Source organism: Xiphophorus hellerii, chromosome 9 (assembly GCF_003331165.1).
Source record: "Xiphophorus hellerii strain 12219 chromosome 9, Xiphophorus_hellerii-4.1, whole genome shotgun sequence".
NCBI lineage: Eukaryota > Metazoa > Chordata > Actinopteri > Cyprinodontiformes > Poeciliidae > Xiphophorus > Xiphophorus hellerii.
In genome coordinates, this window is record NC_045680.1 from 602,934 (window position 1) to 628,167 (window position 25,234).

At 40.0% G+C, this 25,234-nt stretch overlaps 1 long non-coding RNA gene across 1 annotated transcript; it reads right to left on the reverse strand.

The window, feature by feature from the left end:
- Nucleotides 1-3,862: 3,862 nt before the first annotated feature.
- On the reverse strand, nucleotides 3,863-24,982 carry LOC116725347 (uncharacterized). Its single transcript, XR_004340388.1, has 3 exons — nucleotides 24,863-24,982; nucleotides 16,466-16,471; nucleotides 3,863-5,654 (listed from the first exon to the last, which is right to left on the reverse strand). It is a non-coding gene; the product is annotated as an uncharacterized LOC116725347 (long non-coding RNA).
- Between the last annotated feature and the right edge of the window lie 252 nt (nucleotides 24,983-25,234).

Below are 25,234 nucleotides of genomic sequence, written 5' to 3' on the forward strand. Positions count from 1 at the left end.
CTCCATGAAAACACCTGGCATGCATGACTACAGAAGTTGTAAAAGTTTGTCAATATTCCGTTAATGAAGAAAAAAAACACAATTTCATAAGTGTGAGGTCGCCATTAAATAAGAGACTCAGTTAAATTCAAACCTGAATAAATATTTTCATGCTGTAGGTAATTAAAAACATTCCGTGCTTTCATCCTCATCCCACTTCCTGTCGTCTTCTTTGTCATTTCCACCAGTAGTAACGTTCAGTCGATCACGTGACTTGTGTGATGTGAAAAAAGTATTTCAAATGTACTTTTGTGAAATCCAGTATTTCTGAAAAACCACCTCATCCAGCGCAAAAACCTTTTATTGAAAAACATGTTTTTAAAAAATTGCTGAATTTATTTTTGTAATTCCAGTTTGCAAAATCTTAAGGCCAGTAGCTGCGTCTCCATTACAAATTTATGCTAAACTTTGTCGATGTTCCACTACTGTCTGAAAAACACAATTTCACAATATTAGTGTTTCCATTAAATAAGAAACACAATTAATAAAACTACACAATACTTCATCCATTACGCAAAATCTCGTTGACATTTGTGGTTGTAAAACAACAAAATAAAAAAAGATAGCAGTATAAACACTTTAAGAATGAATGTATAAAAGTTTTTTTTAGTAGAAATCATATAAAACCCCTTAAAATACTTTGCATCAAACAGAAGATTTTGTGATGTTGATAAAAACTTTCAAACTTAAAAGCTCAACAGATTTTCTGCTGATCTAGTCGTTTGTTTATAGCTTTATTGGCAAAATAATTTAATAGTCTACAGTACCCCTACAAACCAAACACATTAATATTTATTTGCATCAACTAATATTTACTGTATGCAAACATAAAGAAGCCGTAGAGATAATATTACTGACAGTTGTGCTGCACAAATGCCAAATGTTGATGTTCTCACCTGCAGGAGAGACAGTTACAGCTAAATTATGCAAAAGGGACAATTTCTGGTTTAAGCCTGGCAACTGTCGTCTCTCACAGCTGGTTAGCTGAGATGCTTTTCCATCTCTGATGGAACAGATAGAAAAACAGAAACAATAACAAAACTGGGTTTTCTGCTGAAACCATCCAAAAGCACATCAAACTAAACGCCGAAATGCAAAACCTCATTTTTACCTTTCACTATTCTCATTCCACACAATTATACTTCCCTTTACTTTAGCTAACATGCAAAACTCTTTAAGTAGTGAGTTAGTTTGAAAAGTGCTTCTTTGCTGTTGTTGTTTTCTGTCTTTTCCGCTTCTACCTAAAATATCTGCGATGCAAAATTAATCAAAACAAGGAATATTAGAGAAAGGAAAAAAAGAAGTTATTTTTATTTATTCCTTCTCTTAACTAATTGGTTATTTGTAATTTTATAGATCAATACCTCTATGTGTCAGTCTGTAATATGTTTCATTTGCACTAGTTATTGTTTTTGTACACAATAAAATAAAGTATGTAGTTTCAAAAGAATGGAGAAAAAGTTTTTTTTTTCCCTTTTCACACTTGCAAGCTGTGCAAAGTGAAACAGAAAACTGCTCACCGCACATCGCAAACAGCGGCAGGCGGAAACGGCCTGAGGCGGCTGAAAACCGCACCGCGTCAGCAACAACAATCAGCCAAAAACACTGGGGAGTGACTCATCTTCTTCATAGAAGATCTCTTACACGAATTTTACTGTCATCTAGTGGCAAAGCTGCAAATTGCATATAAACATATCTTTGCTTTCTGTTCTCCAAGTGTTTAAATCTACGGTGGAAAAAGAAAAATAACCATTTTCTTTCCTTTAGTCTAAAAAAATATTAATCTTTTTAGTAAAAACGTGTCTACCAAGAGAATTTAACTGAAAAGCTGACTTTTCTGCACCAAATTGAGCTTTTATCTAATTTATTAAACTTGGCTTGATGTAGAAAAGTGTTTCGAAAGAAAGTGAAACAAAATCCTGTTTTTATAAAACTGCTCACCGACGATGACTATCATTGGTTTTAGCTGTTATCAAAATAATCTTAAATGTACGGCTGATGTGTAAAAGAGAAAGCGACGCAGTGCTTTGCTACAATACGACCTCTAGGTGACATGGTGAGGAAAACGTTTTAATTTAGACCAAACAACAGCAATGAAGAGGGAAGTGATCTACCACATAAATCACTTATTAATAATCACAAAATGACCGTCAGGCATGAAAACGTAAAACTGTAACGTACTGAATGTTCTGTTCTTTGTGGGGGAAATGTTCGCGTGTATTTTGGTGGCGAGTCCTGATACACTAGTGGAGCTCCTGTCAGTCAGTTGCTATGGCAACGGGTGAGTGTGTAGCGCACACAACACAGAGAGCGAGAAAAAATGAGTGTTTTTGAGTTGTTCGATGATTTTTCTGTTTTATTTTTCCCTTTGCTGTGGCACACTGAACTAAACTAATGGCATCTCCATCTCCAGGTTTCGATTTGTTAACGGACACGTCTTACTGCGGCGATGCAGCTATGGACAGCAGGCTAAAGAATCGTTTTTCTGCCCTCCAGTGTTGAAGTTTCGGTGTCTAGAATCCACTTCCTGCCTTTGGAGCGGTCTCATGTGGCTTCAAACCGCATCAGAGTTCACTTCAACCAAACCAATCCGGAGGGCTTTAGGGAGACCAGAGTTCACTTCTTTGGTCTGAATCAGAGTTCAGTTACATTCACACCTCCCCAAACAAACTGGACTTTCTAGACAAATGAACTGGAGTCAGAATAAAGCGAACTAAACCAGCCTGGTGAGAACGCACCCTCCGTTTCCATCTGGACCTTTTTGCTGTTTCTTGTGTAAAGTCGACATCCTCCATGTTGCGTTGGTGTTTAATAAACCTCCACCTCAGCCTGTTAGGGTGTTTGTTGCCATGAATGGGACTTAGTGTCAGCCGCAGAGAACCACGGCTTCTTACAGCGTGTTCTCACACACCCCCTGTCCCCTCCCAAACCAAGCTGCATGTGTGTGTTTATGCGAGTATGTGTCAGGTAAGTTAATGCGGCTCTGTCATCAGAAGCCTTATCACAGTTGGACAGGATTCAGAGCTCCACCTCGGTGTCAGCTTCACACACACACACTTAAAATAACACGACTTGTGTCTTGGCACCTCATTACGGGAAAGCAGAGGAAAACCTTATTTGGTTGCTCGTCAAACGTGTCTGTGTGTTTTTCAAATCAGCTGCTTGGACTGAGGATAACGCTGAAACCAAGGTCGGAAAATTAAAGACAAAAGGTTCTTTGAACAGTGACATCGATGTGAACTTTTACTTTTAAGGAATCGTTGGATTAAATAGCAATTTGTGGCTTCTGTACTTTAACGAAAACAATAAGAAAAACATAAAAGCCCTTCTCAGATTTTATTTACAATGCACTTTTCATCTTGAAATTTCAAATGGCTAAAAACAAAACAAGCAACTACAATTGGTAGAGATAAATAAATAAGAGGTTGAAAAAAACATCTAAGAAATGCTAAAAATAATATGAAAAATAATACGACCACTCAACGTAAATATGGACGTAAATTTGGTTTTTGAAGCAAATTAAAAACACACCAACATATAAAACTGGGTTCTAGGATCTATGCAAATGTTTATTTTTCTATTTATCTGACTGCAAAATATTAGAAAAACCTGAAATATGCAATAACAATACCAAAAAAATTAATATTTACTCAGCAGTGTAATTATGTTTATATGACAGGATGTTAGGGCCACACTAAGAAAATGAAATTATGAGAAAACTCATAATTTTATAGTTTTAAAGTAAAAATATTTTAAGAATTAAATATTACAAGGAGATAAGAGACAACATTAGAAGAATAAAGTCACAATGGATTGACCTGTCACAATAACTAATTTTGCTGGATAATAAACTGTTCCAGAATTTATTGTGATAAATGATAATATTGTTGTAGTAGTTCATACTACAACTGTGTTGTGTTGGGAAAATATTTTTGTTGTTGTTTTTACCAATATCAACTTGCTCTCATTGCCATCTGGTCATGTGTGGGCTGATAATCAGCAATATTTCACTTTGACCCCAAGATTTGACCTTGTGAGACCATAACTAAATACGTCCTGCAGCTAAAATCACTTTTAGGACGATTCTGTGAGTTAGAGAACCAGCAGAGCTGGTAGTTTTGGTTCAAACTCCTGATGAAACAAAAGAAAAAAACATTTTAACTTGAAAATGGTCGCCTTGCTTTTCACTCCACTGCCAATTGTTGACTATTTTGAGGTGAGAATGTCTTGCAGGGATCAGCGCTCTCTTAAAATGCAGATATCAGAGGACAAGTCAGGGGCAAACAGATGCACAATATTTATTTCTTGGGTGCTGAAAGTCTTAATTAAATAGCCAGATTCAACTTGTGCGTTAGCTTCAGTGCATGAGAAGGAGAAAAAAATGGCAGCCGATCAAGGTCGTTTCCCCTCGGTGTTTATCAAAACATGCTGGATGCCTCTGAATGGAGGAGTGACCTTGACGCTCGCTGAAGCTGCCAGCAGGAGATGGAAGATTTGCCTCTCAGTCACCAAGGACCAATCAAGCAGTTGAATTTGTCCTTGTTTGTGTTTGTGAGCGAGCGAGTGGCGGCTTTCTGTCAGGTCAGAAAGTGCATCTGCATTTTAATTAGAGATGAAAATGTGACAAATAGTTCCTACAAAGGGCCTGAATTTGCAGAGTTAATCGCAGATGGGAATGTTTTTATGTGACACAAGGTTCAATGCCGTGTGGGGGAACTGCTCTGCTTTCGCCAGGCAGGTCAAAGTGCAAACTGCAGTTCATGCACACTCAGACCTCGTCAATTTATTAGCAGCTCTGCAAAAACACAAAACATTACCAAGTCATTTTGGTCTGGTTCCTTCTGCAAATGTATTTGAAATAAGACAAAAACAAACTTCCAAGTAAATCTTCACCAAGATATAGGAGGTTGATTAAGTTAAAATTTCTTAATATTGATGAAAAAGTTCTACTTCCACAGGAAGATTATTTTACAGGACATTTTTATCGTGTTATGTGAACTAGTACATAAGGAATTATTTAAAATAAGCTCATATATCTTGCTGAAAAGTTTGCACACTAGAAATAGGACTAAGATGCTTGCACCACAAACTAGACTAAAAACACTTGGTAAGATTTTGTGTTTTTGCAGTGTATAATATAGATCTTGTGAAACATCAGGAGAAATAAATCGGTGCTACTTATATGGGTTTCTCATATCCTATCCTCCAATCATAGAAGACTGGTGAACAAAAACAGTCACAAACACAACACGTCACAAAACTATATGCAACAAATGTAATGAAACAAAAAACAGTTGGGCTGTTTTCACACCTGATAGTCTGGTAGACTTGGTTCGATCGCAGACATCGTTACATTTTGAGCTGCTGTGCTTCTCTTCCCCACTGCAGTTAAACGAACCAAACTCTTTGAAAAACCTGTCCCTCCCTACCTGTGGGGGCGCTGCACCAAGCACCACTGAAAGAAACAACACAAAAACTTCTTAAGAAGACACTGAGTGCAACTTAACTTCTTCATGAAATGAAAACAAAAACAGAGTGTCACATTTTAGCAGCTGGAGAAAATCTCTTCTGTTCCTAGTAAAAGACCACAAGCCATTTCTCCTGCTAGCGTTAGGCTAATGCCTTTGTTTTGGTTGTATTTACCAGAATGCCCTGTGCTGTAGTCCACTTCCTGCTTTTCTTAACGCCATCTTTGGTTCACTTTGTGTTCACATATGCATTCGAACCACACAAGAGTTCACTTCTCGCACATTCACTCCTCCATAAACAAACCAGACTTTCTTATCAAAAAGTGAATATGATCACAGAAATTGTGTGTTTTTGTATTTTGTTGTGTTTTTCAGCAGCCAGTCTCTTACAGGAATGTCCCTCTGGTGACAGATCTTCATCCTGAACCTGGGTGTTTGCCACCAGGGCATCCCGCCCCACTGAACCCGATGGAAAGGCAGCGTGATGTTACCACGGCCCTTCTCACTTTCCCCCGTCTCCCACTCGATCTTCAGCGTCTCCCCTCCATCTGGCTGTGCGTGGTTTCCGCTGGTCCGGTCCGTTCTTTGTCTCTCTGTAACTAATATGACACATAAAAGAACGACGACAATAGGAATGGCCGCCCAAAAATCAGGCTTTACCTGATACCAAACCTTTACTGGTTTGCCCCGGGGTGTGCACAGCCTTCATGGGGAAGGAAGGAGGAAGGCAGGAAGAAGAAGAGGAGGAGGCAGTCAGAGCTTACTTATCTTTTTCATGTGGCTTTTTCTTTTTAAGAAGCTATCAGACTCCGTCTTCAGTAGTTATTCTCTACAGGAGGATGTTTTGTTCGACAGGAGGAAGGCTTTAATACCAAGGCCCTTGGGGTTAATAATAGGTTTGACCTGACAGATAAACTTGTGTGTATCAGTGTTTGTACATGACTGCGCTCTGCCTCGCCTCCTCTTTAAATTCAAAGTCTGTGTAATAACTTGTTTTACAGATAATGCCAATTGTCTTTGACTGTAGAAGCTCAGCGATAAGCTGCCAAACATCGATGTGATTCTAATTGTTCTGCACGGCTTGCTTTGGTGCAACGCCATGGTTACGATCAAAACCGGATACTGCTGAGTGTTCTCCACTGTCACTAAAGGCTAAAACAGATAGTATGTTTTATTTGGGCTGGAATAATCCTCAGGTTCTAGATAAGCTAGCTGACGTTAGCTGTCATGTTAAAGAAAAAAAAAAAACAAAGAACATAAGAGCAAATTGTACACATTGGTTGAGTTTCTAATGCAAAGATCTCAGTACACTTCAAATAACATAAAACTAATTTGCAAGTACTTTCCAGCCACATAAAAGAGCTTTTTTAAGTTAATTATCCTTTAATATTGAAACCAGAAGCTTCCACACACTTTTTAAAGACACACAGAAGCATTTTTTACACAATTGCATAAAATCAGAATAAACGTTTCTCGTTTTAGGTGAATTAAGATTACTAAAATGTTTTCTATTTACTAAATCTCATCTAATAAACTGCATAAACACAATTTTACCAAGTATTTTTGGTCCAGTCTCTACTAAATAAAAACTAACAAGTAACTTTTCAGAAAAAAAGCTTTTTTTTATAGTAAATAATACTTTCATATTGTTGAAACTATGGGAAAAATGTCTTGTTACAAGTGAAATAATCAGCCAGTGGTACTAGTACTTTTTCATCAACATTTAGCAATTATTTACTTAAGTTAGTTTTAGTCTGTACTAAGATATTTGCACCAGAAACTATATGAAATATACTTTGATTTAAGATTTGTGTTTTTGCAGTGCAGCCTTGAAATGATTTGCAATGGGTCATTCCAACATTTGTAATAAATCATTTAAAACCTTTTACAGCTTTAATGTTGCATATAATTTCTATATAATTCACACCTAGACAAATTAGGGGGAAAATGACAGAAATTCACATTTTGCACATTTTTGTATTTCCACTTGAGTTCCTGCGGTTTCTAAAAACAACCCCCAAAAAACAAACAAAAAAAAAAACACACCAAGCCAGTTTTTGGCAACAAGTTCATGTTTTTTGGCGTATGAAAAGTGAGCAGTTTCAAAGACCTTCGAAATGTAACGTCACAAATCAGAAGCGCTACGCCGTTGCCTAGCAACCCCAGCAAAGCCCAGCCTGTTACCTAGCAACCCTGGCGAAGCCTTAAGAATCAGGGAATTCCTCTTTGTGGTTCAGTTAGCCACACTCCAACAAATGTTGCTAACACAGCAGATGCAATGCCATTTCAAAATGGTGGGAAACCCTGAGTTCACATTTTGTGGCAGCAGGAGAGGTAGGCAATCAATTATCTACAGAAATCACTTTGCTTTTGGTAATAATTACATTCCCTCTTTAATGCAGAAGTCTTCATTTCAATTTTATAAACCTTAAAGGGGCAGTTTTATGACAAATCGACTTCTTTGAGCTTTACATCATGTTATACACATAACTGGACTGTATCCTTGATTCTTTCATGCATGTTTGAGAAATCCTTTAATTTCCATGGCAACCTTTCAGCTGTGCAAAACGCCTTGTTGGACTTAGCTCCGCCTTTCAATGCCCATCTCCTCCCCCGTGCAGCTCCTTCAGACTAGCCAGCAGCAATTAGCAAACACCTGGTGGATCTGCTGACCTCATTACAGGAGCTGCTTCTCAGTGAAAAGCCTTCAGCGTTGTTAAAGGGTTAACAGAGGAGCCATGTTGGGATGATTCCTGAAGGCGCAGTTTCAGAAAGAGCATGAGATTTTAAAGAGACAGGGACCTAATATCAAGGCCTTAAATTACAAAGTCAAATTTATTTTAAATTATATTTGATATATAGAACATTTTCATAACAATTGAAGGTAACATAATTACTCTGTTGTGCCATAACATGACGCTATATGTCTGGAAAATACATAATACTGCCTCTATAAGAAAAGTACAATAATTTTAACCATGTCAACGAGTTTTATCCCATGTCCTTTGTACTTGGGACTTGCTAGTGACTATTTTTAACCTTTTTTATACTTCAGGAAACAGAAGACTGTGGAAGAAGAGTCGGACAGGGAGCTCTTAGGAGAAGGTCAGGTGGTCGAGCAGAAAGGTGAAACTTCAGAGGAAGAAGCAACAGCTGAGGAGTCTGAATATTACAAACACTCACCAGCCTGAAGAGCAATGTGTAAGCTAGGGTAGTGTAATTTATTGATTGATAAATTGATTGATTAGTAACTACAAATTGAAATTTGTAGTTTCAATTTTTTTTTCTTCAGAAGACATATAAACAAGGTGAGACCTATCCTACAGATGGTGCAAAAAGACTGCCTCAACCTTCCTACATCAAGGTAACTCTCTTCACATGCTGGTGTCATGTTGTACCAGGAAAAGCAAATCCCACTGGACTGAAAGTATTTCTGCTTCCCAGTCAGTCACAATGGTCTGGTGCTGGAATCTGAGGTTCACAAAAGCAGCAAAACATTCACTGATCTGCAGCTGGGAATTTGCAAGACTGCGGTTGCTCGGAAGACACAAGCGGAAAACATCCGTACCTTGATGACTATTTTATCCTTGATCAAAGCATTGAGTATGCCGAAAGCAACTGGTCTTCTGGTAACAAGGAATATAATGGAAAATTGATTATTGACCGCTACGGCCCATTGGTTAAGTTCAGCTGAAGCTGCAGTATTTAACTTTTTACATATTGGTTGAAATTGTCACCATGTTGTGACAGTTTGTCATGAGAGAGATAATCTGAGAAAACATTGATCTCCTCCACCTCCTCTCTGAACTACTACTGCTGTCTGAAGAAATTCTCCCGACCAAAAACTGTCAGGATCTGTGTTTTCTGTGTTCATTTAGAGTTTTTTGTGTCCTTGCGTCTCTTCGTTGTCCTGTCCTCCCCTTGATTGTTCCCAGGTGTGTCTCGTTTCTGTGATTACCCTCCCGTGTATTTAACTCCACCTGTGTTCTTTGTTCCTCGTCGGGTCCTCGTCAATTATTCGTCAATGTCCAGTCTAGTCGTCCTCAGTGTTTCCTTGTGCCTGCTGTTCGTTGTTGGACTTATTTATCATTAAAAACATCATATTCATCATACCTGGGTTCGCTGCGTCTGCCTCACCACTCTCACCACCCGCACTTCATGACAGTAGGACCCGAACATACCGAACGGTGAGGCTGCTAAAAAAATGGACCCAGCTGGAGTTAGGTTCCCTCCAAGAAGGCAGAGCGGAGGGAGGCGGAGATCTGGCAGGGAGGAGACGGAGCTAACCGAAGCCCTTGCCGACCTGCAGCGGGAGCTATTCCGGGGGACAAGACTGGTGTTGGCACCCCCCGGATATGGCCCCCGTCGATACCTCCGTCCGGGAAGCCAGCGACCTGAGCCGCCGGTGGAGCCGGCCCCTCGTCGCTTTCCGGAGACACCTCCCCCGCTGTCTGCCCGGAGACAGCGACGTGAGCCGCCGGCAGACCCGGCCCCTCGTCGCTTTCCGGAGCCGCCACCTCCACGGTCAGCCCGGAGACAGCGACGTGAGCCGCCGGCAGACCCGGCCCCTCGTCGCTTTCCGGAGCCGCCACCTCCACGGTCAGCCCGGAGACAGCGACGTGAGCCGCCGGCAGACCCGGCCCCTCGTCGCTTTCCGGAGCCGCCACCTCCACGGTCAGCCCGGAGACAGCGACGTGAGCCGCCGGTGGACCCGGCCCCTCGTCGCCTTCCGGAGCTGTCACCCCCGCAGCCGGTTCCACGGCTTCGCTGCGGCTCGTCCCCGCGGCCGGTTCCAAGGCTTCGCTGCGGCTCGCCCCCGCGGCCGGTTCCAAGGCTTCGCTGCGGCTCGCCCCCGCGGCCGGTTCCAAGGCTTCGCTGCGGCTCGCCTCCGCGGCCGGTTCCAAGGCTTCGCTGCGGCTCGCCTCCGCGGCCGGTTCCAAGGCTTCGCTGCGGCTCGCCTACGCGGCCGGTTCCAAGGCTTCGCTCCGGCGCACCCGAGGCCGAGTCAGCCGGCGTTCCAGCCGGAACACCCGAGGCCGAGTCAGCCGGCGTTCCAGCCGGCGCACCCGAGGCCGAGTCAGCCGGCGTTCCAGCCGGCGTTCCTTCCGAGACACCGACTCCCGAGACCCTCTACGTTCCCTCCGAGACCCCGACTCCCGAGACCCTCTACGTTCCCTCCGAGACCCCGACTCCCGAGACCCTCTACGTTCCTTCCGAGACCCCGACTCCCGAGACCCTGACCTCCAGCGTTCCTTCCGAGACCCTGACCTCCAGCGTTCCACCCGAGACCGAGACCCTCTGCGTTCCACCCGAGACCGAGACCCTCTGCGTTCCACCCGAGACCGAGACCCTCTGCGTTCCACCCGAGACCGTGACCCTCTGCGTTCCACCCGAGACCCTGACCCTCTGCGTTCCGACCGAGACCCTCTGCGTTCCACCCGAGACCGAGACCCTCTGCGTTCCACCCGAGACCGAGACCCTCTGCGTTCCACCCGAGACCGTGACCCTCTGCGTTCCACCCGAGACCGTGACCCTCTGCGTTCCGACCGAGACCCCCAGTGTTCCACCCGAGACCGAGACCCCCAGTGTTCCACCCGAGACCGAGACCCCCAGCGTTCCGACCGAGACTCCCAGCGTTCCACCAGAGACCCTGCATCGGGGGGCTCATCATCGCCACCTCCAGGGCCGCGGACGGCCGCCGGACCGCCTCCGTGGTTCCCGCCTCCAGCGCCGCGGACGGCCGCCGGACCGCCTCCGTGGTTCCCGCCTCCAGCGCCGCGGACGGCCGCCGGACCGCCTCCGTGTTTCCCGCCTCCAGCGCCGCGGACGGCCGCCGGACCGCCTCCGTGGTTCCCGCCTCCAGCGCCGCGGACGGCCGCCGGACCGCCTCCGTGGTTCCCGCCTTCAGCGCCGCGGACGGCCGCCGGACCGCCTCCGTGGTTCCCGCCGCCGCGGACGACCGCCGGACCACTTCCGTGGTTCCCGCCTCCTTCGCCTCCGCCCACCCTGTGGGTAGTTTTTTGTTGTTTTTGGACTCTTGGCCCTCCCTGTGCTTCCGCCCACAACGGTGGGTTGTTTTGTGTTATTTTGGACTCTGGCCCGCCGTCCAGCGCCCCTCCGCCCACCCTTGTTGTGTTTTTGTTTTGTGGGCGTCTGGTAGCCGCCCTTGAGGGGGGGGTACTGTCAGGATCTGTGTTTTCTGTGTTCATTTAGAGTTTTTTGTGTCCTTGCGTCTCTTCGTTGTCCTGTCCTCCCCTTGATTGTTCCCAGGTGTGTCTCGTTTCTGTGATTACCCTCCCGTGTATTTAACTCCACCTGTGTTCTTTGTTCCTCGTCGGGTCCTCGTCAATTATTCGTCAATGTCCAGTCTAGTCGTCCTCAGTGTTTCCTTGTGCCTGCTGTTCGTTGTTGGACTTATTTATCATTAAAAACATCATATTCATCATACCTGGGTTCGCTGCGTCTGCCTCACCACTCTCACCACCCGCACTTCATGACAAAAACAACCAATCAGAGCCAGGAGGAGGGTCTTAGCGCTGTCAATCAATCTCATTTATTTGCTGCTAAATGTGCTAATGGCGGAGAAACGACTTAACATTAGAGGAAAACCATTTATCCGCCGTCGTTGGTGGCTATGCTAGCTAGTGTAGCATTCAACCACCGGATCTACTCACGAGGAAAAGCTGTAGCGCTAGCAGAGGCCAAGGGGCGGAGAACGAGCGGCGCAACACAAAATTATGATTGACAAACGGTAAGACCCGTTTCTGGGCTCTGAATGGTTGTTTGTAGTTAGTACTGGGAGAATCTGTGAAGAAATAAAATAATATAAATCAAGCTCTACTTTCTTCGAGTCATGCAGCGAGTACATGATGTTGATTGACAGCGCTAAGACCCTCTTCCTGGCTCCAACTCGTTGTTTTCGGTTGGGAGTGGTGCATTTCTTCAGACAGCAACAGTAGCTCAGAAAGGAGCTGGAGGAGATCAATTTATTCACAGATTATCTGTCTCAAAAACTGTGACAAACTGGTGACAGTTTTAACAAAACATGTTCTTTCTAAAAAAAAAGCATACTGCAGCCTTAAGTAGTGGTAATATTTTTCATAATTTTATCATTCTGGATGTCTTCTGCATTACAGGCCTAATAAAGTTTCAATACTCAAGACACCCAGTGAGTTTAATAAATTATTAGACCGATTATGTGTGATGAATTTCCATTGAGTTGGATGAAAGAAACATGTTTTTCCATCACAAATGCACGTTAGCTTTCATGTCCCTTTAGCCGAATCTGGCCTCTTATTTCAGAGATGAACAGCAGAAAAAAAAGTTTAATTATACCTGGATTTAACCGTTTGATGCAGGCTCACTTCCTCTCCCCCGCAGCGCTCTCTGGTTTCAGCAGGTTAAGGTGGCATGAGAATGACCTGGCAGGTGGGGTCAGAGGTCTCAGGGTCAGGGCTACGATCAGGTACTGGAGTCCTGTTGCACATAAGGAGACAGGAGAGGAGTCTTGTCACTCACTGTCAGCAGATCATAGCACTGATCCATAACCTTCACCTCTGTGACAAATCTCTCAGCGCCGCAGCCTGCGCCTCCACCTCCACCGACCGGGAGGAATATGGATCAATATTAGGTTACTGACCTGCAGATGATGACTGTACAGACTCTGGTTAAACTTCGTCTGCTTCAAGGTGCATGTAGAGGAAGAAAACGGGCCAGCTACCGACACCAGTTACACCTTTGGAATACAATATAAACTTGATCTTCCTATGAAAAGACTATTTGTTTGCAAACACAAAGAGCTAGCCTGACTTTAAACCGTCACCGGTTGCCATGGCTACCCGCCATCATACTTCTGAATTCGCTGCTACGTTGTCAGCATACTACAAATGTTTATCACGTCGTGACAAAATAAGTTATGCTACCAAATTGACATTAGTGGATAAGATGAACGACCCAAACGCATGCATGTAGCAGCCATGATTCATGTCGATACTTCTTTACATATTTGAATTTATTCAGATAAAAATCCTCTGTTTTGAGTCAAAAGAAGTCAAGCAACTAATTTCCTTTTAGGTATTTTTGCAGAGATTCTAACATGTCTGAAAATAAACAAGATTTCTTTTTCTGATTTAATAGAGTTTATACCCAATTATGTAAATGAAATGACCCCAACATGCTGATGCTGCAAAGTTCATTATTCTTTACAAGATTTAAAATGTTTCCTTCCCTAATCTCATCCTCTGTCTCCCTCTAGTGCTAACCGACCCACGACTGATAAAAAAAAAGGTTTTGCTCATAATTTTTATATGAACCGACTCTTTAACAGAAGATCCTGAGAAACATTGGGTAAGTCTCAAACTACTGTACAAATCCCCGTCTCAGCAGCACAGTTCAATAAAAATAAATCCTAATAGACAATAATTCAAAGAAAGAAGTCAAAACGGTGATTAAAATGGAAATTATTCATAATACTACATTATGTTGTGGACAAAATAACCTAAATTAAGTCCTAAAATGCCAACAAACCAGGTAAATAAAAGAATATAATTTATATGTACATTTTCTTGAAAATCTAAACATACAGAATCTAAATCTTTTAACCTGAGCTCTAAAAGATTACAAACTACTAAAATCAAGTACGTTTGTTGTATTATTTACTTTTTTCCCCATTCTTAGAGGCTAATGATTTGTGAAATGTGTAAAATGAAGACATAAATGTGGATTTTCACAAATAAAATAAACATTTCCAGCTATTGGAATGATATTCACAATGAAATAGAGAACGCACTGGTCCTCAACACAACGATAAAACAATAAAACGCAGCTATAAAAATAAAATCACAACCTGACAAAAAAAAAACCAGGTTCACAAAGCAGGAGAAATACTTTTTTCATCAGTATCATCAAGTGAATAGGATTCTGAAAACCAAGAGTCGGTCGGGACACGACACAAATATATTCATTTAATCTGTTTCACAAAAACTGTTTAATACTGACATAAAAACAGCAGGTGGATTTTTAAGCCTTTAATCCTTAATTGAATACAGGAAATTTAATAAGTATTTTTATTTTTTAAAAATTCTGCTCATTTTAAAAATATTTTATGCATTATCCTAATAAATAAACGTTTCTTAAGTCAAGTCAAGCTTTTTTGTATCTGCAACAAGGCAGTTAAAGTGATTTACATGATAAAAGCATAAATAAACTAATTAGAAGTTGTTATTTAGACAAGAATTAATCAATGTTCAAGTTACTATCAATCAAAAGCAAAGATAAACGGGTGGAGATTTTATCCTTGGTTTGAAAATAGTCAGTGTTTCAGCATCTTTACAGTTTTCTGGAGGTTCTGGTTCTGATGCAGAGAAGAACCAGAACCTGAGCTGTCTGGAGGGTTGCTATGACGACAACAGACACTTAATGTATGTTAGTGGTTATGAGGACACTGTTTCAATCGATGCGAATAAAACGCATGGATGCATTTCTCAGTAAAAGGAAAAACCCAAGAAATTCAGAGGAATAAAGATGGAAATAATCCATTTTGAAACTAAATTAATTTCTCAAAAAAATATTTTGTAAGTAATTGCAATATGCTTCCTTACTTGGCTTGCAATTTAAAAAATCTTGCATTGACAATAATTATAAAGGTTATCAGGTTGTTACTGGTTTAGCAGCTCAGTAACTTAAACTTTGGCTTTAGCTTTATGCTAAAGTCGGTTAGTTTGGTTTCAGTTTGTTCCAGCAGGACCAGGAGGAAACTGAAAACATTCGCAGTAGATGAGAAAACGAGTCGAGATTTCAGCATCTGGTCAAACATAACAGTCCAGAAAAATTTTAGAATAGATTATCATTGCATTCAAGCAAAACCAGCATCTTAACTACAAGTCAATAAACCTCAGATTCTTATTAAATCTGAGGTTTATTAATTCCTTACTTTAAATCAATTAACAACAAAATGTTGCACATGTTGATTTTTGAAGAAACCTTTTTCAAATGGGGATGTTTTTCAAGAACAATATTTGTGTTTGTGATGCAATAAATTATAAATACATTTTTCAATTAAGAAAAAGTAATAAATACGTTTTTTAAATCATATTTATCATTATCACAACAATACAGCGGCATATTAGGGCAACACCAAGAAAAGATAAGTCTTAAAATTACGAGAATAAAGTCGCACGAGAACAAAGTTGTAATATTTTGAGAAAAAAATGATAATATTACAAGAATAAAGTTGTATGAGAATAAAGTCAATCATAATATCATGAAAATAAACTTGTAATATGAGGAAAAAAGTAATTTTACAGGGAAAAAAAGTTGTACTATGACTTTATTCTCATATTATTTTGATTTTTTTCTTGTAATTTTATTACTTTCTTTATTTTCTTAGCATGGCTCTAATACTCCATTATACAATAATAAAATATTGAGTCCATCTCTCACGCTCCTTTATGAAAGCTGGACTTTTCCACTCAGACAGAAATAAGGAGCAAACTTTTGTTGTTGGCTGTTCACACGTCAAAGTATTTAACCCAAGAATAGCAAACACACACACACACACCCACACACACACACCCACACACACCCACACACCCAGTCCCAGATTCATCAGGCTTTGGGATCCAACAGCTTAGCATGAAAGCAAATGTGAAACAGAATCTGTAAATTGCAGAGCAGGGGAAAGGAAAAAGAGGGCGAGAGGGAAAGACAGAGAGTTGTTATCAGAGCAGGGCTGAGCGTAACCTCATCCCGCCGATAGAGTTTCCTGATCGGGTCACATGACTCAAGACTTGGGGTGCCATTGGCTGATTGGCTCCTGCAGCCAGGTAATGATGTAAGGTGAGTGTGTGGGAACGAGAGAGGGTGATAACCCTATGTGTGTGTGGTGTGTGTGTGTGGGAACAGGGTAGGCTGATAACAGCTTTTCCCACTGCTGCTATATGACCCTCTCACCTGCCCACCTAACACTAGTTATCACCAAATCCTACACTGCAGGAGGTCTGCATGTGTGTGTGTGTGTGTGGGTGTGTGTGTTCATACTTCTGAGTGTTTGAACAACCCGAGTAAACAGAAAATTTGACACAGAAAAGGAAACGTTTCACAACCGAGAAACAGAAAAATGGATCAGAGTTTCACAAGGAAGAAATGTGAAACACGAAGTGGGCTTAGGATTGGCCACTTTCCGAACGTTTCCAGCTCCAAGCTTTGGAGATTACAACAAAGTGTTAGGGTCAAACTGACAATAAAAGTAAAGAAATAAAATGACCAAAAACGTCACAAAATTACAGGAATAAAGTCAAACGGAAATAAAATTAAAATAATATGAGAATAAAGGCATAATATTATGAATTCATCTTCATAATGTTATGTGGCACAAAGCTAAAACCTATGTCAGCCAATCAGATTGCTTCAAAAGAACCCTGAATTAAACATGGCGTCAGGAGGTTCATTTGAGTGGACAGATACTTTTAAATATAACATAGGTAGAGCTGGACAATAAATCAATAATATATATTATTATAGATGTGATCAATATCAATAGATAATACATCTGGTACAATATTCAATATATTCGCTGAACCGAACGGCATTCTGGGAGATGTAGGCAGAAGAGAGACGTTAGCTGCTCAACTCACTCTTGGTTACCCAGCAACTCTTTGGTTACCTAGCAACAACTTGTTGAGTAACTTGAGCAGCAGCAGTTTAAGGTTTCACCACTGTCCTTCAAAACTACTTCAAAATAAAAGACAACGGTATGGAGGGAAAACTGGATTAAACAGAAATGGTCAAACCACCAGTTTGGTAGCATTTAACATAAAAACTAATTAATAATTATCAATGAACTGATCTGAAACACTTATACCGTGATATGTTGTTCAGTCATATCGCCCAGCCCTATTAATAATAATAAAACAACCGAGATAATGTTGATTGTGAAAATGTGTGGTTATAACTGCATACATTTTTCCAGAAGTTATTGCGATAAATGATGAAATTGTGGTTTTGAGAACATTTTTAAATAATATCATGGGAGTTGCATAACAATGCAAGAACACTTTCTAAAAGATCAATAAACTTTAAATTCTAATGAACATTTAACACTGGAACTGGGAGACATTTTAAATATCCAAGAGATAAACTAAACAACAAATAAAATAAATTGTGGAGTCTCTATAATAAAAAAAAACTGTCTTAAGACTGAAGAAGTTTGTCGTTCAGTATTTCATAGAAAAAGAAAATAGAAAAATGCTAAATCATGGAAATTATTGAGCTCAGCTTAATTTCTGATGTAATTAAGTGATTTATTGATTTATTGCGACAGGCCTGTCATCATGTACTCACACAAACACACAAACTGAACTTTCTAAATCTGCTTTGGTCAGTTTTTGTAAATAATTGTTTTTAATGACACTAAGTGAAGTTTTTGTGTGAATGTTTTCGTTTTCCCAGATATCATGTGGACTAGTCCATACAGAGTTAAACAAAAAGCTTCTCAGTTTGTTTCAGTTTAGATCAAATATTTTGGTTTTGCTTCTGTTTCACTGCAAAAACGCAAAATCTTCCCAATTAATTTTGGTTTAGTTTCTAGTTCAAATATCTTAGTACACTGGAAATAAGACAAAATGAGCTCACAAGCAACTTCTAAGCAGTATATAGGAGCTTATTTTAAATCATTAAGTTGATGATAAAGTACTGGTTCCATTGGGAGATTATTTCACTTATAACAAGACATTTTTCCCATGTTATAAGTTCAATAATCTGCCAATGGTACAGGTACTTTTTAATTATTATTATTAAGGAATTATTGATATAAAACAAGCTCCTATATCTGGTTGAAAAGTTACTTATAAGTTAGTTTTATCTTATTTCAAGTGTACTAAGATTTTGCGTTTTTCGCAGTGTTCATGTTCCGCAGTTGAGTAAAAGTGCGACATCCGGCTTCTACGGCCAATTCAGATGCAAACATTATCACCAACAGCAGCTCCCCGCTCCCCTGCTGCAGCCATTGGCTCTTTCCAGCGCCGTTCCCATCCTGGTTGGCCAAAAACTTAATTGATCTTGGCCTTGGGTTCAGTTTGTGTATATGTGTGGTTCCCTGACAGAGGGCGAGTCAGAGGGACTGACAGCCAGTGGGAATGGATTTCTGGGAACCGGGAGCCCCCCTCCCCCACCCGCTGAACACACCATCACATTTAACACACTCCTTCCCCCATTTTGGCCCCCTTGCAGTGGAAGAAGCTGGCTGGTTCTCAGACACCTGGTCATTACCATTGCTAATTAGGTGCCATTAATCAGGCCTGTACAAATGTCTAAGTGCATGTGAAAGTGCATGTGTCTGTGTTTTTATGTTTGGGTGAGACAGAGCAGAAAAGTGTAAGGAGAGATTTTTTAAATTTATTTATTTAGCAGTGGTGATGAAAGCTCAAACCTTTCATCACCACTAATATTCTAATATTCAGTAATATTTTACTGAAATGTTAACATATTAGGTTTTATGTTTGTAATTAATGATAAATCAGGTAAGACAGTTTTATAATTATTCATCTGCATGTTGGCCAGAGGAAGGTAAAATACCAAAACATTAGACTCAACAAGAGTAGATCTACTTCAACACATTCGTAAAAGTAACCGTTCAGAGTTGGGTAGTTACTAGTTTCCTTTACCTGAGTAACTTTTTTTATTTTTACTACACTGTTTTTTTCCTTTTACTTGAGTGATTTTACTCTGAAGTATTTTTACTCTTACCTGAGAAACATTTCTGGATTTTCTACCCACTGAATGAAAAACAAACAAGTTTTAACCAAAAATTCACCAGAAAGACACACACTTGCATTAATTACAAATATACGTTTTATTTTTGTAATAAATGACAAAACAGGTAAGAATTTTTATAATTTATTATCTGGATGTTGAGCACAAGTATTTATATATTTTGTATTTTTAGTACACTGTGCATGTCACATGTGAATAACTTTATTATGAAGTATCGCTCCTCTTACTTGAGTAAAATTTCTGGATACTTTATTGACTCAGTAACTTCACTGAATGAAGACCAAAAAATTCACCAAACAGACACACACCTGCAGTTTTTGGTAACTACCAATATAAAAGAAACTGATGTGGTAATATTTTTATTTTGCCTGATGGTCTTATTTACTCCAGTAGTTTGACTATGAAGCATCGCTATTTGTTACTTGAGTAAAATTTCTGGATACTCCTTTCACTCTGAGTGACTTAATTTGTTTGACTAAGTCAGTTCACCAGTGTCTTGAGTTTTATTGAAATTCTTAATTTGAACTTTTGACTGAAATCTACAATGGAATTTTAGGGTCACGCTAAGATAACAAAATTATTCGAATAAAGTCATAAAATTATTCGAATAAAGTCATAAAATTATTCGAATAAAGTCATAAAATTGCAACTTTATTCGTGTGAAATTCATAAAAAGAATTTCAAAACATCATGATTTTATTCTCATATTATTATGACTTTATTCTTGTAATCCTGACTCTTGTATTACACATAACTGTATTCTTGAAATATTACTTTACTCTTGTCATTCTGATTTTATTCTTGAAATATGACTATTCTCATAATTTTGTGACTGTTCTATTTTTATACCCTATTTTTGTGACTTTAATTTTATTATTATGGCCCTAATACGCCAACGTAAAAATCCATCCTCAAAATAAGATTTTCCAACTGCCTAATATCTGTGTTATATTTTCTTTTTGAGCCTTTCCTATGAGAAATTTAAGTGTGTGTGTGTGGGCGTGTGTGTGTGTGTGTGTGTGTGTGTGTGTGTGTGCGTGTGTGTGTGTGTGTGTGTGCGTATGTGTGTGTGTGTGTGTGTGTGTGTGTGTAGGCGTGTAGGGGTGTGTGTGATGATGTTAATGAGTGAGACGCATCAGTGAGCTGTGTGATGGGTGTTATGGAGAGACTTGCTTTAAGAACCAGAACACACACCTCCCACTTGTATCCGTCACATTCCTGCGGTCTTAGCAGAGGCTACGCTCCCCCAAACCCAAAACAATTTAAAAACTGGACCAAAACATCATGAAGCCCGACACGGTCACTGGAATCCAGTGAGGCAGATAAATGACTCGAGAACCAGCTTAATGGTGATGGTATGAAAACAAGTGATGGCTAATTTTAGCTGTTGACAGTGTTGGGTAGACTAGCCAAAATTATATTGCAGGAGAAGCAGAACAACTTCAATATATTTTTGCACTTCTTTGTTCTTCCATTTTGGTCTCAAATGCTACTAAAAACAGACTTAAAAAAAAAACAGCAATAAGTTAATGTTTTTTTTGGTTTCCGGAAAATGAGCCGTTTCAAAAACCTCCAGAATGTTCCACCAGCACAGCCCCGTTACCTAGCAACCCCAACTGGGCGGAGCCCAGCCCCGTTACCTAGCAACCCCAACTGGGCGGAGCCCAGCACCGTTACCTAGCAACCCCAGCCGGGCGGAGCCCAGCCCTGTTACCTAGCAACCCCAACTGGGCGGAGCCCAGCCCCGTTACCTAGCAACCCCAGCCAGGCGGAGCCCAGCCCTGTTACCTAGCAACCCACTCCTTTACTGTCCCACAAGGGGGACATTCTGGTGCAACAGCAGCAAAGTGACAGATAATCAAAGCAACTTTGCACTTTATTGTCAACTTATTCTCATTTTATATATATTTTAATGTCTGTTTTTGTTATTTGTTATTTCTTGTCTGTTACGCCAAGTCGCTCTTGTGAAAAATTAAATGGGTTTTAATCTGGTTAAATTATGGTTTAATAAATTAATAATGTTAAAAGAAATAGGTTTACACAAAGATAAAGAATATAAAATACACAAAAACAGAATAAATAAATAAACACTGTACAGTCAGGTCAAAATTAAAAAATAAAATAAAATGTTACTAAACCTAAAATTATGCTATTGATCCCAAAGGGAAATTAAATGTTGCAAAATAACTAAAGCTGGTAATTTTAACTAACCTAAAACAAGAGGCATTTCATCTGGTGTAACTTGTGTCTTTTCTTTATTTGGTGTATTTAAATATCTGATTTTAACCAAACTATGGCCAATGTAAGGTTCTCAGACAACAGCGGTTGCTGTATACAGTAGTCATTTGTTCACATTTTCCTCTGAATTTCCCAAATTAATGAGATTTTCCTGTGCTTCAAGAAACTTTTTAGCTCAAGGTTTTTCATACATTCTAACAGATTAAGGTCATTTACCACTAACTCTTGATTGAGGCTTCATGAAATGTCTGTCGCGCACTGAAGAAAAGTTCAAGGTGGCAGAAATGCTGGGCATTTTCTTTCATACGATCTGATGCCCTTAATCTGCAAGAAATGTGCTCTATGAAACTGCAATTTGCAGAATTCCACTTAAAAAGGCAAAGCTAACTGTAAAGCTGTGTTAGTCTCTCTTTCTTTTCATTAACTGTTGAAGCAGAAACACTTAAATCACGGTCATGTGACCTTACGTTCCTAATGTAGACAGAAAGAATAAGAGAAACGCTGCAGAGCTTGGAAACGTCATATTTTCTTGGTTAAACAGATTTCGCCTGATGACCTCTGGCTATGAAGGTTATTTTCTGCCTCGCTTACCTACATTAAGTAAATCTTTTAACTGGAAATGAGTTTTGAGTAGATTTATTTATGACGTTCACTAAAAAACAACTTCATTCAAGGTTTAACATCCATTTGCTTTAAAAAAAAAAATGTATGCGTTTTTTTGTTAATCATGTCCGAAAATGTTAATCTGGTTTCAGAGCAGACAAACATCAAGATTCAAGTCAAGGTAAGTCTTACATTAAAATAAATCTGCTGTGAAACATGAAAATGTTCATTGGTTACAACAAAAATGCTTTTCTCAAAAGATAAACAGCATTAATATACAGTACTGTACTGTAAATTTGTTAGAAGGCATCCACCTCTGTTTTTAATCCGATATTGATTAAAATTACTTTCATCAGTTGTAGATTATTTCACTTATAACAAGAATTTTCCCCATGTTATAAGTGAAATAACCTTCCAATTGAACTAGTACTTTTTCATCAAATTAAGGAATTATTGACGTGAAACAAACTCCTATATCTTGCTGAAAAGTTACTTGTTTTTCAAGATACTAAGATATTTGCAGCAGAAACTCAACCAAAATATTTGGTAAAATTTTGTGTTTTTCCAGCGTTACGGAGAAATCACAGTCAAACAAAACCTTACCACATGCAGATTCAGCAGCTAAACATTTAAGTTACTTATTCATATTTTTTTGCATATTAAAGCAGCAGCCTCACAGATAGCAATATTCATTATCAGTAACAGTACTTGAACAAGCTGGATGTATTAGACGCGGGTTTTGTGAGGTCTGTGAAAGGCCACTTGGATCTGAAAAGCAGTGCGGCCCATTAAGTCATTTATGTGAAACTGTAACCTAGTTAGCGATCCATCTGCGTGTGACCAGAAAAAGCCCTATTCATTTTATCTACTCAAGGGTCGGCGGCTTCATTTGAATGAAAAATAAAATCAAATCTGCATAAGCCATTTTCTTCTCGTGGAGGTAAAATTTTCACAAATTAATAAACCTTTAAAAAAACACACATCAAAAACTGCATGGATTTCTGAACCTCAAAAATCAGATGCAGAAACTTGATAAGGCTAATCGGTTATATAAATATTTTGTGCATAATTTTCCTTCTAACTGACTGGAGCTCAGCATTAGCACCAAATTACAACATGATCCAAGGCATGTGAGAGCCAGATTACCAAATGCTCCACACTGTATTAGTTCCATATTATAGGAAAATCACAGCACTTTGGGTTTCATTTCCAAACATACGCAGAAATTAAAACATTAATTACTGTAATGATGGTAATCTGGGGAAATGTGACACCGCGTTAAAGCATGACAGATTTAGAGTATTTCTGAACGAGGACCAATTTAAAAACGCTTCAGTTCTTGTTGAGGTTTGAATGTGCGAGAACTCTGGGGGGATGGGGGGGTTATCTGGCTCCCTGCTGTGATGACTGTCCCATCCCGTCCAAGTTCTACATTTTACATCTGATCACAAGCAGGAACACCAACGGGAATTTACTTTGAAAGATTTGCTGCTTTAAAACCTCCATCCCTTCATTTTCTGCACCCGATTAATGTGGTTTGGGTTGACAGGGAGGTTCATGTTGGTCATCAGTGGCTATCAAGAGGTGAGTTATACTCTGGACAGGTTCAGGGAACAACAGCAATAAAACAGGAGTCGCAAAGATAACAACACAAAAAAATATATGTTTTCCATTGCTTATCGGGATGAAGTGTTGTTGTATAAAGTTCCCATCTTTATGTTTTTCTTAGGGTGTTTAAACACCTGATAGTCCTGTAAACTCTGTTCAATTTGGGATGAAAATTGTAACATTTGTTACATTTTCAGCTGCTGTGGTTTACTTTCACAATGCTAAACTCTCTAAAAAATCCTTTCCTCTCCTCACCTGTGGGGGCGCTGCACCACAAACTACTGACAGGAAACCACATGAAAACCTCCAAAGACATGAGCGCAACTTCCTTCTTCGTGAAATGTAAAAAAAAAAAACTGGCATAGCGTCAGATTTTAGCGGTTGTAGGATTTCTCTTCTGTCTTTGGTAGAAGACCACAAGCCTGTAATGATGGTAATCTGGGGAAACGTGCTAGCTCTAAACTAACACGTTTGTTCTGGCTGTATTTACCCAGAATGCCCTGCGCCTCATGGTTTTGAAGCAGTTCCCGTTTGGCGTTCACACATACATTCAAACAGCACCAGAATTCACTTCATCCGAACTGAGATCGAGGTTTCAGCCGGATCAGAGTTCGTTTTTTTGGACAATGTCAGAGTTCGATTGGCATTCACACCTCCCCAAATGAACTGGACTTTCTAGACAAAAGAGCATGTGATCGGTAACAGACGGTAAAGCACCAGAGTCAAGCTTTGGTTGGCCCATGTTTGTGTGTGAATGGGTGAATGACTGAATGTAGTGTGAAGTGGTTTGGGTCCCTCTGGACTTGATAAAGAGCAGTGATTATTAAGGATGTTTTCACACCTGAAACTGATAGACTCTGTAAGGCTGGTGGCCAAAATTGACATATTTGTTACATTTTCAGTTGGGATGGTTCTCTTTCACACGGCACTGTGTCAAATAAATAAAAACCCTTTGATAAACCTGTTCCCCTTCTGGCCTGTGGGGGCGCTGCACCAAGAACGACTAAAGAAAACATAAAAATCTCTGAACAAGACACTGAAATGTGAACAACAATGGGATGGCGTCAGATTTTAGCGGTGTAGGATTTCCCTTTTGTTTTTGATAAAAGACCAAATTTTTCCCACTAGTGCTAGACTCTTGGTTTGTTTTGGTTGTATTTACCCAGAATCCCCTGCGCTTTAGTCCGCTTCCTGCTTTTGGAGTGATCTCTGGTCTGCTTGGGGTTCACACATTCATTCAAACCGTCTCAAACCAAACTGAGAGTCTGTTTTTTTTTTTGTTCTGCGTCAGAGTACGATTACGCATTCACACCTCCCAAAACGAACCGGACTTTCTACGCAAAAGAACCAGAGTTGGAATAAAACAGACTAAACAGGACTGGTGTGAACACATCTTTAAATGTGCTGTACAAAATAATCCACAAATGGGCAGGAGGAAATCCACAGAAAAATCTGCTGATATGGATGATATATAACAGCAAAAATGTTAGTTTTTTCCCCCCAGATTT